Consider the following 12,190-nt stretch of genomic DNA (forward strand, 5'->3'; position numbering starts at 1 on the left):
AACAATAGGGACAAATAATTATATTTGAGGGACAAATTCTTGAAATAGTCTCACACAAAAGGAATGACGCCCAATTTTGGCTCAAATATTCGCGCAATTGTGACCAAAATTTTATCCAAATTTTTTTTTAAAAATCCTCTTTTTTCCCCCTCTCCATGTTTTCCCTCTCTCGCAAGTTTCATCAGCTAGAGCTCTTCTCTAGGGCGATGGATCTGTGAATCTTCGTCCAACAGGTTAGCTTTCTACTTTTCTTCTTCTGATCTTCATCTTCTACTACTACTACAAATAATTGAGTGTGAATGACCGAATTCTTCATCTCCAGGGTGCTAGTTTTCCTAATCCTCATCCAACAGGTTTGCTTTCCACCACAAATACTACATACTATTTGTTTAATCACTAGGCATAATCCCCGCCCTACGGGCGGGGAAATGCCTTTTAAGCCAAATATAGAAGCAATATTTGAATATTTAACTTTGCTCTTTTTCTCCGCGTTTAATATTTTCTCATTGTAATTTTTAACTTTTCAGATCGTCTAAATATATGTGTAGTATTCTAGAAGTATAAGACGTAATTATCTTAAGGTAATTAAGGTTTAATTTGAGCCTACAAAACCATTTGACGTTCTTAAATTTGTTAAGAAAATATATTTCTCGCTACCGTGATGCTCATTACAACATAAATGATGAAATTTTTCCATACCATTGCTTAACGAACATACTTGATTTACCAGGTGTATCTGAATCAACATCAGCTGTGTCCTATCAATCCACCATATACAAGAAAATCACGAAACTGTATCGAACTTATTCAAAAATATGAACAACAATTTACATCGAAGTAAATAGAAATGTTCCTTTTGATCAGATTATCTTTTTGACATGTATTGATATAAGTATGTTAGGATTCTGATTAAAAATTTAAAGATCAAAATACCTAAAATCGAATAACATTTATCCATTTGTTACCTGTGGAGTATTTTTTTACTAAAAGGGAAAGATAAAATAAGTTTTTCAGCATAAAAGATCGAGTTAACGCAAGATGCTAATTAAATGAAGTTCTTAGACCGATGTTGTTAGTCCTATTTATCCACCCTATAGATGAAAAACACAAATTTTGATCTAATATACGCAAACTAAGATGCACAACCATGATGATCAAAGTAAACAAAACTATTTGTTGTGTTAAATTATCTTGTTTGACATATATACGCAAACTAATATGAACAACCATGACGATCAAATAAAAACCTAAATCTAATTGTTACTTAATTAGGTTGAACTCCTGAAAGTGTCATATGTTCAACATAAAACAAAACACCAACAACATTTATAGTAGCTTCATTTAACGTTGTTCATGATTCAAAATCTCTTTGTGGTATTTCAACACACAGTTCGTGACATTTACCCATTCACCACAAAATGAGTAAAGATTGAAGATAGAATGTTGAATATAAATACTATCATTAAAAATAATCAATTTACGAACATGGGTTTGAATATATTGCACTTGTTTATACATCTAAAACAGCAAAAGGGAATATATAATTATTAGGAAAAACTGAGTTTTTAAGTATATGGATGTAAATGGTTTTAAGATAATTAGAGTGAGAGAAAGATCGAATGAGAGAGTTACAAATAAAAACAAGGATAGAACATGAGAAAGATATAAACTTCAAATGGCATTATGCAAGAACGACTTATGAGAAAACATATTTACCTGGTAAGTTGGTTTATCATGAATAAGCTCTATGTAAACCAAAATTACAGTCAACGGTCTAAAGAATGAACAAACTAATTTGTATGTAACATTTAATCAAGGAAATTCCAACCATAAGTTCAAACAAATGGCTAAAAATTGAAGAAGAACACGTACTGAACTTAATTTGTGGCAACTCCATAACTAAACTGATTAATTTTTTAGGAGGGGATGATAATAAGTGAGAGTTTCAGATAAACGAAAAGTAATGAAGAAGCTTGCAGGGAAAGAAAGAAAAAGGTTGCGAAAGGCGATGAATTGAGAAATTACACTGCGGGAGAACCTTGTAGGGGTGTCTTTTAATTTCTTCGCAAGAGATGCACGCTCTTGATTAAAGAACAAATGATATCTCTAGTGATCCTCCTATAACAGATGGCTTACCCAGTTTTAGTTTCTACCTTTTACTTGGCAAGCTCCTAATTTTTAAAGTTTCAAGGAATCTAATGCTTGCCACATTTTCAACTTTAACAAGTTCATAGGTCTTGTCAAAATAATTTTGAATGTTTGCGTACTTGTTGCTCATTTTGCCAAGATAATTTTGAATGTTTCCGTACTTGGTGTTCTTTTTGCCTAGACTATATTACAAAACAAAATGGTCTAAAACAACAAGAAGAAAAAGCTTAGTATAAGAAATTTTAGTTGCGTTTGTTGTACATAACAATTTCGCTAAACAAAGAGTCTCACTCACACGGTAAGATGGGTTTAAGATACGACTACCAACCTGGATAATCCTTCAACGGTAGGAAAACAATGTTTAGTATAAGGAATTTAAAGTGCAAAAAACAAAAAAAAGATCATATCTTCTTTATGCGGCGGCTAAGTTTACCTCTACAAAATTTCAAGTAACTGGCCACACACTCTATCGTCTTCCCGTTGTACATCTTAGTAATTGAATCCTTCTCTACGAGTTAAAGTGGTAAGCCTAGTGGCGGAGGATATTAACAAACATATTTAATCTTTAAGTTAAAAAATGATAACTCAATTCGAATTGAAAATCTTGATATGTACTTCACTGATAGGATCTCTATTTTTCTTATCTGCATACTTCAACTGTAACAAAACAAGAAGCTGGAGGATTTGGTGCCAAGAAATTCGAAGAAAGAATTGTCATGCATGTAATGAATCAAAGACCAATTTATTTCACGGGAGAAAGGAGAAATAGAAATTGTTCACTTGTTCGTAATTTTTTGTCATTCTAAATTGGCGATGAAGAAAGTTTTGTTAGTGTGACTTTGAATACTTGAAAATTGTGTTTAATTTTGAGGAGAAATGGAGTTGTGTTCCGCACTCTCGGATTTACAGATTTGGGATTCATGAGAGAAAAAAAAGAGGAAAAACCAAAAAATAATGACAACGTGGGAATTTGATTTGTGAGAAATAAAAATTGTTCACCTGTTGGTCATTTTTTGTCTTTATAAACTGGTGATGACGACAGTTTTGTTAGTGTAACTTTGACTACTTGAAAATTATGTTTGATTTTGAGGAGAAATAGAGTTGGGTTTCAAACTGGGATTTACAGATTTGAGATTCATGACGGAGGAGAAGAGGAAAAGATAAAAAACCAAAGAGTTGTGACAACGTGGGAATTTGATTTGTGAGAAGTGGGACAGAGAGAAATGAAGGACCTATACGGTTGGATTTTACTCGAGGTGGCGTATTATATGGTATGATTTATGAAAGTCAGAAAATAAAGACATTAGTCTCGCAGCATAAGAGTTAACTCGATCAAACATATGTAATTTTTTAGGATTTTTAGTTCATATCATGTTATACATGGAAATCAATTATTATTTCAAGGTTCTTACGAGTTAATTAGTATTAATTGTACGCCAACCTCTTAGTATTCTCCTGTAGAATTTTTCACATGAGTTGGAAGCCTTGACCTATTATCATTATTTGTTCATGCACCAACAATGAAATTTGTAATTCATCGATCAAAAATTCATCTAGATCTTTTGACTCTTCAATATAACATTCGACATAACAGGAATTTGGATTTATTGATATAACAACTATCCATCAGAACATATTTAATTTTTTCACTTCGAAATTTTCCCAAACAGACTGTGCAAAGATAGAAAGATGTAGACTGTGCAAAGATAGAAAGATGTAGTGAGAAATTTCAAATGAAGTTTTATATATGAGAAATTTCAAATGAAGTTTTATATATGAGAAATTTCATATGAAGTTTTATATATTCTAAAATCCAAAGAAACTAAAATGGCCGGTGTTTCAAGATGAAAAAAACTAAGGGAGAAATAGACAAATTGGAATAAAATTTGATATATGTGGGAGGAGTAAGTAGATATTAAAATGAGAAATAATTACTGTGAAATTAAACTAAGGGAGAAATAGACAAATTAGGAAAAAAATTTGATATAATGTGGGAGGAGTAAGTAGATATTAAAATGAAAAATAATGGAAGAGGGAGAGATAAAGATGGAGGGTTAGTAATTATTAAGAAATTAAAAATAATTTAATTCATGTCCTAATCACATATCATAGTTCCAATCATATTAATTTTGTCTTAATCACATATCCTAGTCACATTCTTTTTTGTCCTAGTCACATATCCTAGTCACATTCTTTTGTATTAATTGTGTCCCAGTCACAAGGATCTGTTTTGTATAATAGATTGATCGAATGATCGAGTTCTTCTTCTTCAGGGTGCTGGTTTTCCTAATCTTCATCCAACAAGTTGACTTTTTAAATTTTTTTCTTCTTCTTATACTATTGTTACAAACTACTTTTCAGACTACTAATTGAATGATTCTAGTGAAATCGGCTAGAACAAATCAACTTGAACAACTCAGAGAAATCAGTAGCTTCTATAGGTATTAGTATGATTAAATTTCTTCTTTGGCTTCTTTTTTCTGTTCCTAACCATAGTTGTTCTGAGTAATAATCTATTGAAACTATTTAGAGTTTTCAAATCATAATCTTAATTTCTAATATAAGACAAAAATTATTTAGGGTTATCCTTGCTCGAAGATGAAGTCTTTTATTGATCATGCCCTTGAGAATAATTAACACCGTGGTTGGTATAGAGGTAAAATGCTAAAATTCACCTCTGATCACACTAAATTATGAATTTTGGGTATTTTTTCCGTGATTATTAATTGGACTAAGGATGCAATTTAAACAAATTTAAGTTGAGATCTTATTCAGTTCTTAGATTTAGGGTATTGAGATTTGATCAATCACACAGAGAGGAAGAAAGATGATATCTTTTAGGAGTTCATGAATTGGATTAAGTTTGGTTTATAATAAAATAAGGGGTTGCAGTCGCAGCAGCCCAAGTTTCTCTTTGTGCGTCTTATTGTCTTTTTGTGCTTGTTGGTTACTCTTGTGCATCTAAGTTTTTGTATATGATGTTAAAGGTGTAAGTTCACATGCCTTGTTACCTGCATTATATTTTTTCGATTTTTTATTAATAGACACTTACTGATGCATGAGGTTTTGCACATTGTCTACGATGTTATTGCGGTGGAAAATTTCAATCATGTCGAGTACTGGTTCAATGAGATCAATAGATATGCAAATGATAGTGTGTGCAAGTTTTTTGTTGGTAACAAATACGATATGGTATGTCCGACCGGTTTAGTAACATACATTTTGGATGTTTTTTTGTTAACAGTTGGTAAATACTGTAATTAGTTAAGGTTGACAATAGCTACAAATGAATATCGATGGTTAGACTCGTTTTAAGTGGAAGCATTACGGAAATTTCCTATTTAGAAATATTTGCCTCAAAGGAAATTCTTGTAATATTTTAAGGAATAGCTCACAGCTTTCCAAAACGTAAGCTAGAGAAAATTCTCAGCGAATTTGTAGGGATGTCGACTAATCGTCCCAAACGCAAGCTAGAGACAATGCCCGCCAAATTTATAAGGAAGGATATTAATTTATTAAAGGCAATAGAAAATCTTCGCTGACCTTATATTGACGGTTATTAACTGTCCCGAATAAAAGGAATTGAAATACCTGCCGAACTTTTAGAGGTAGTTAACTAGTGTCCCTTAATAATCGTTGCTATAGGGACAGTTACAAATCATCCACACACATTATTGGGGACAGATGCTATCTGTCACTATAAATGTCCCAAATACCATTTGGGACGTCAGTTTCCGCGACAGAGTCTTTCCGTCCCCAATAAGGTACCTTATTTTTTGTGGTGAATGAAGTCTTTAGCATTATCAATTTGAGGGAGAGATGTTTTTATGTTGCTCTCAATAGTCATTCGCATGAACATCATGCTGTGTTGTTCGACTTTTCCCAGACATCAAATTTATTCTTTTTATCAGTGCTACTTGATGCAGTTAGAATAACAGGTTTATCAGGCATTAAGGCACGATCTAAATCAAGAACACCTAACGTGAACTTGACATGTTCGTTCCATTCTGAAAAATTTGAGTCGGTAAAGACTGGAAAGACGCGGCTTGCGAGTGAAGAGATATAGGCGCTGATACTACAAACATAACCAAATCATAGACACATAATCTATTATATAAAACACAATGCCCTTTTTTGAGCTCGACCGTAGATTTATCTCTGGATATTCGTGTCTGTCGGATTTACGTCTCTAATCTCACAATCTAGTGGTTGATTTTAATCTTTAAAAAAATAACTTCCCACAATCAATAATCCCTTAACTTTTTCCTTAAAATCTCTCTATCAAATTCGGTTGAGACTACCTCATCCAAAACTACCCAAACACACATTCCCACGACCAAAACCATCTCCCAAAACTACCTATCGTGTATATATATTTAAATCTATGTTCTCCTTTATTCTCTCCACTATATACACGACTCTCTCTCTCTCTCAAAACAACTTCTCAGGCTATAATTCCCCACTTATCTTAAGATAACTATCCACAATTTTGGACTTAAATTTGATTTTGGTCATGTTGATATTCGGACAAATAACAATTTTATTTTGATTCTCAAGAGACAAATTTATGAGTATTTGATCGGTATTTTTTTTTTGTTATATGATTGTAACTTGTCTTCATCTACACTACAAAACGGATGGGCATTAGCTACACACTTTTTACTATGGACTACCCGTATGGTAGCTATTAGTCACCATTTGTTATGGATATTTTGTTGCCGTAGCAAATACAGACCAACAACTACAAACTTTCCTGCCAGTTGCTACACGTAGGTCGGTCTCAAATGCCCTTCACGCACAAGCATTAGAAAAATTACAAAGTGTCTGTCAGCTACGGTTCGTTTGCCGTAGCAATCGGTAGGCATTTGCTACGAAAAATCCGTAATAAATAGATCACAAACGGTAGCAGCTGCTCATTAGATTTCGCTCATTATATTGTGGGTGCTCTTTTTAAAATTTGGAAATACTTAGGGTGCTCTAATCATCTCCACTTTTCTTTTTTCTATTTTGGAAAAGAACCCAGAGAAATTGAACTAGGGTTTTATTGAAACTTGAAGGAAGGGTTTTGTTGAGCAGAAGAGAAATTGAACGAGAGGGAGAGTTCGAACGGTTTCTGGCAGAGCTAGGGTTTCGCAGGAAGAGAAGGAAAGTTGGAGAAGAAGGGTTTCGGCTAATTGTCAGGTATTTCGTTGATTTTTCCCTCTTTCTCTGTCTATGAAGGTTTTATGAGTTGATTTCCAAAATTTCTTTCTTGCTTAATCACAAAGACAAAAGAGAGGGTTTGTTCTGTTGTTTCTCTTCTTCTTCTACTTGTCTTTACTAGTTTTATTGTTCTTGGTGATATAATGGTTCAGTAATTTTTTTTCCTGAAACCTAAAAAGAGAAATAACAGTAACATATTATGTTCCTTGTCGTTCCCAGAGGGTCATCATATGATCTCTATTACTCATGTTCATGACATGGAAGAACTTCTAATAGGGTATATATATATATATATATATATATATATATATATATATTACACACCAACACAGAGAAGAACTAATATGTCCACTATACATACATATCCACTATACATACATATTTCATCCACTATACATACGTATTTATGGTCGATTTAAAGAAAACAAAGTACAGAGAAATAATTGCAGGCTTGTTTTTCATTTTTAGCGGGCTAATAATGTCTATTTTGGATTCATCCATACTTCTTTCTGCATCAATTAGTTTGTTTTATAATTGGCTAATATAAATTTTAAGTTAGAACTTTGATTGGAAAACATTTGGCCGGACACTATGCGTGAATGATTTTTGTTAGTTATGGTGTAGGCATTGTGTTATGTGGTGGTGCCTAGTTATCTAGTCAGGTCCATATTAGTTATAAAACTTCAACATGATTTAGTTATTTTGCTATTGTCAATCATAATTAGTCGTCACCTTGGGTTTTCCACCCCTATTGCTTGCATAACTTTAGGACTTTATTTTGTTCGTTGGAAGGTTTGAAACACTTATCATTTTGTTTCAATATCTTTAAAATGCTTTAGAATACATTGTGATTAATGGATTGTTGTCTTCATTTTGCAACATGATTGTCGCAACTGCTTTATTTCAGCAACCCAAGTAGTAGGTGTACTTTAGCAGTTTAAGCAACAACTGCTACATTTTATTAGTGTTTGTTATAATAAAATTCTAAATTTAATTACAACACATTGTTTGGAATTATTGTTTGCTGTGACAGAGTCGCAGATTCTTGATCTCTAAACTTTTCACTTAGTTAGCTTTGTTAAGTGTTTTCTGAAGACGATGGATAAAAGTTGAATTCATATGTGTAAAAATTCTCAAGCTTATGATGATGGATTTTCTGCATTTCTGGACAATGCTTTTGCTCATGGTTATATTAATGATGAGGGACTTATAAGGTGTCCATGTATAGATTGTAAAAATTTCATCTTTAAAGATAGAGATACAATCTATGACCATTTGGTCTGTAGAAGGATGCTAGGAACTTATACAACATGGTATCATCACAGAGAGAAAGCAAAAACGATACAGCATGCACCTGCCATGGTAGAGGATAGAGAAGATGCAAGCAATGATAATGTTAATGATGATAACATTATTGGTATGTTGCATGATTTGTTTCCAAATGTAAATGAAGATATGGTCGATGGGGTGACAGAAACTGACAGTAATAGCTCTAATATTGTTGGTGGAGACTTTCACAAATTATTAAACGATGCAAAGAAACAATTGTACCATGGATGTGAGAAGACCACAATGTTGGCATTTCTCATTCGAATGCGGCATTTCAAATGCCTAGGTGGGTGGAGTAACAAGACTTTCAACATGATGCTTCAGTTACTACGAGATTCTTTACCAGATGGGTGTACTTTGCCCGAAAACTTCACACAATGCAAAAAAATTATCTCTGATTTAGGATTAAGTTATAATAAGATCGATGCGTGTGAAAATGATTGTATGTTGTTTTGGAAGGAAAACTCCAACCTACAATCTTGCACTACTTGTGGGGCTTCTCGGTGGAAAGTTGTGAGATCAGGAAAGAAGAAGAATACAACTGTTAAAATCCTTCGTCACTTTCCTCTTAAACCAAGGTTACAACGTTTGTATATGTCTCCGGAAATTACGAAGGACATGAGATGGCATGAAGAAGGTCGCACAAAAGATGGAGTCTTACGACATCCAGGAGATTCGATGGCTTGGAAATATTTTGACGAGAAAAATCAAACATTTGCAGAAAACTTAAGAAGCGTAAGGTTAGGTTTAGCAAGTGATGGGTTTAATCCATTTCGAATAATGAGCTGCTCCCATAGTACCTGGCCTGTAGTGCTCATTCCATACAACTTGCCGCCATGGTTATGTATGAAACAACCTCATATGATTTTGTCCTTGCTTATATAGGGTCCTAAAAGTCCAGGCAATGACATCGACATATATCTAAGATCTTTAATAGATGAACTAAAAGAATTATGAGAAGGGGTTGAGACGTATGATGCATATGGAAAGGAAATGTTCAAACTACGTGCTGGAATATTATGGACTATAAGTGACTTTCCTGGTTTTGCGATGCTTTCTGGTTGGAGTACTAAGGGTTTTAAGGCATGCCCCACATGTCATAATCATACACACCATAAGCGTTTGAGACATTGGAGAAAAGTATGCTACATGGGTCACCGACGCTGGTTGCCTTTAAATCACAGGTTTCGCAAACTTAAAAAAGAATTTGATGGAACAATTGAACAAGAAACAGCGCCAGCTCCACTAATTGGGAAGGACGTCATGGAAAAGCTAAAGGGTATTCCATTTAAATTCGGAAAAAAACCTGAAGATAAATCGTCATCTATTCGAAGAAAAAGAGCACGAGAGACAGAGTCTTTGCCTAACATGCCAGATAACTGGAAAAAATTGAGTATATTGTATGAGTTACCAAATTTTGCTGAAAATCTTCTTAAACACAACTTAGATGTCATGCACATCGAAAAAAATGTATTTGATAATATTGTCGGTACACTGTTGGATATTGAAAAGAAATCAAAAGATAATGTAAAAGCAAGACTCGATTTAAAGGATATGGGAGTTAGGCCTGAACTTCATTTAAGGTTTGAAGAAAACGATAGTAAATGCTATATACCTCCTGCATGTTACTCCATGGACAAGTCTAGAAAAGAGTTATTTTGTATGATTTTGAAGAGTGTGAAGATACCAGAAGGTTATTCTTCTAACTTTGCTAGTCGAATTAATGTTAAAGAACACAAGATATATGGCTTAAAGAGCCACGATTCACACGTAATTATGCAACAATTTCTACCTCTAGCTATTCGAAAGACATTACCGATACAAGTTAGTTCTATTTTAATAGAGTTAAGTTCGTTCTTTCGTGATTTATGTTCCAAGGTGAAAACAGCAAATGATTTTAAACAGTTGGAAGATCATATTCCAGTAACTCTTTGCAAATTGGAGAGAATCTCTCCCCCATCTTTTTTGATATTATGATCCATTTGATCATCCATCTGGCATCTGAGGCACGTATTGGTAGTCCTGTCCATTTTCGATGGATGTATCCTATTGAAAGGTAAACTAATTTATAAGGTGTTAAACTTTATTTTCTAGTTTGTAAGTAAAATTGAGAAACAACTGAGTTTGTATTTTTTTTTTCAAATAGGTTCTTATGTACTTTGAAGTCATATGTGAGGAATAGAGCTCAATCAGAGGGATCTATTGCCGAAGGATACATTGCTAGTGAACATGTCACATTTTTGACAAGGTATTTAGGAAATGTGGAGACTCGACTAGAAAGACCACCTAGATACAAAGATAAAAGTCATATTGGGGGTTCCAGGGTTTTATTCTCGACTCTATTGAAAGGAAACAAGTGCACGACTACATATTGTTCAATGATGATGAAGTTTCTCCTTACATAAAGTAAGAATTTTTTTTTTAACTTCATTGTCCTTCATGCACAAATGAATAATGAAACCTAATTTTCTATACAGGCAACATGAATCATATGTTAATTTGATGAGTAGACGGAAAATTTCATTCCACGAAAAGCAAAAACTCCACAAAAGGGATTTTGTGAAGTGGTTTAGAGAAGAACTTGAGCGACAAAAACAAGCAAATCAACCATTTCCAGAAGGACTGCATTTATTAGCTTGAGGTCCACTATCTCATGCAAAGAGGTGTACCGGTTATACAATAAATGGATATGTATTCAAAACAATTGATAGAGAAAGGGATTCTAAGACGCAAAATAGTGGTGTTATGCTTACTGCAACAGTTATGAGTCTCGCAAGTGCGAAGGATAAACGTCCAGTGAATGGAGAACTATCGTATTACGGACTTTTGACTGACATTATTGAAGTGTCATATCCACAAGAACGTAAGTTTTTACTATTCAAGTGTGATTGGGCCGACGTTGACAAAGGCAAAGGCATAAAAATCGACAAGCTAGGGTTCACTCTTGTTAATTTCAATACTTTACTGGCATCCCAAAAAGATGAGCCGTATGTTCTGACATCCCAAGTCAAACAGGTTTTTTATGTTGAAGATCCCACTGAACCAGGGTGGCACGTTGTTCTTAATAATAAGTCGAGAGACACGTTTGACATGGGGGTTGATGATCAATTATTGGATAGTTAACCTTATGGTGAGCTGGAATGTGGTGTTGATGATGAAGAAGATGATATAGCATTAACGAGGAATGATCTGGTTGGAACTACTGTTGAAGCACCATTAAATTTAAGTCGTACCCAAGCAATTGATCATGAAATGCAAGTAAGGATGATGAAAACTAAGATGTTACCGAAGAAGATGAAGGAGATATAATAAGAGACGAAGATGAGGAGAAGATGAAGAAGAAGATGAGGAAGAAGATGAAGAAGAAGATGAGGATTCCGAGATTTAAGTGTCAAATTTAATTGTTATTTTTTAGGAATAAGATCTTACATATTAGCCTTATTTTTCAAATATGTCAATAAATTATAACTTTTGAGTTAGATTATTATAAATGTGCTCACAAGTATTAGTA

General features: G+C 33.7%; 1 pseudogene; it reads left to right on the forward strand.

Annotated features, from left to right (window-relative positions):
* The first annotated feature begins 9,653 nt into the window (after window positions 1-9,653).
* Window positions 9,654-11,802, forward strand: LOC147556349 (uncharacterized; annotated as a pseudogene).
* Window positions 11,803-12,190: the final 388 nt, after the last annotated feature.

This window comes from Eschscholzia californica, unplaced genomic scaffold (assembly GCF_041429995.1).
Source record: "Eschscholzia californica isolate CP2 unplaced genomic scaffold, dmEscCali1.0.p SCAF_2, whole genome shotgun sequence".
Classification (NCBI taxonomy): domain Eukaryota; kingdom Viridiplantae; phylum Streptophyta; class Magnoliopsida; order Ranunculales; family Papaveraceae; genus Eschscholzia; species Eschscholzia californica.